This window comes from Octodon degus, unplaced genomic scaffold, assembly GCF_000260255.1.
Source record: "Octodon degus isolate 3935 unplaced genomic scaffold, OctDeg1.0 scaffold00345, whole genome shotgun sequence".
NCBI lineage: Eukaryota > Metazoa > Chordata > Mammalia > Rodentia > Octodontidae > Octodon > Octodon degus.
This window is the reverse complement of record NW_004524921.1, coordinates 174,788-175,420: the sequence shown is the minus strand read 5'-3', so window position 1 is coordinate 175,420 and position 633 is coordinate 174,788.

Sequence of the window (633 nt, the reverse complement as noted above, 5' to 3'; positions counted from 1 at the left end):
CTCCTGAATAGGGAGAACCAACATTGTGAATATGGCCATACTCCCAAAATTGCTGTACAGATTTAATTCAATCCCTATCAAACTATGACCAACATACCTCAAAGACTTACAGATCTTTCCTAAAATTTATTTGGAATGAGAAAAGACCTAGAATAGCAAAGGAAATCCTGGGCAACAAAGACAAGGCAGGAGGCATTACAATTCCTGACTTGAAATTATACTACAAGGCTACTGTAATAAAATCAGCATGGTATAGATGAGAAGATGCTGAGACCCCCCCCCTGAACACACTCAGCCACCTTATCTTTGAAAAAGGGTCCAAACATACTCACTGGAAGAAAGATAGGCTCTTTAGCAAATGGTGCTGGAAAAACTGCCTCTCTACATGCCAAAAACTAAAACTTGACCCAGGTCTATCACCATGCACTAAGCAAAAGTCAAAATGGATTAAAGATCTAAACATTAAAGCAGACACACCAAATCTCTTGGAAGAGAAAGTAGGAGGAACTCTTGAAGACATAGGGGTAGGCAAAGAGTTCATAAACAAAAGGGGGCATGGCCCTAGCTCAGGCTTTAAGTGGCTGCTTCCACAAAGCTCTCAGCCTCAGGTTGCTGGAGTTCGAACCTCACAAC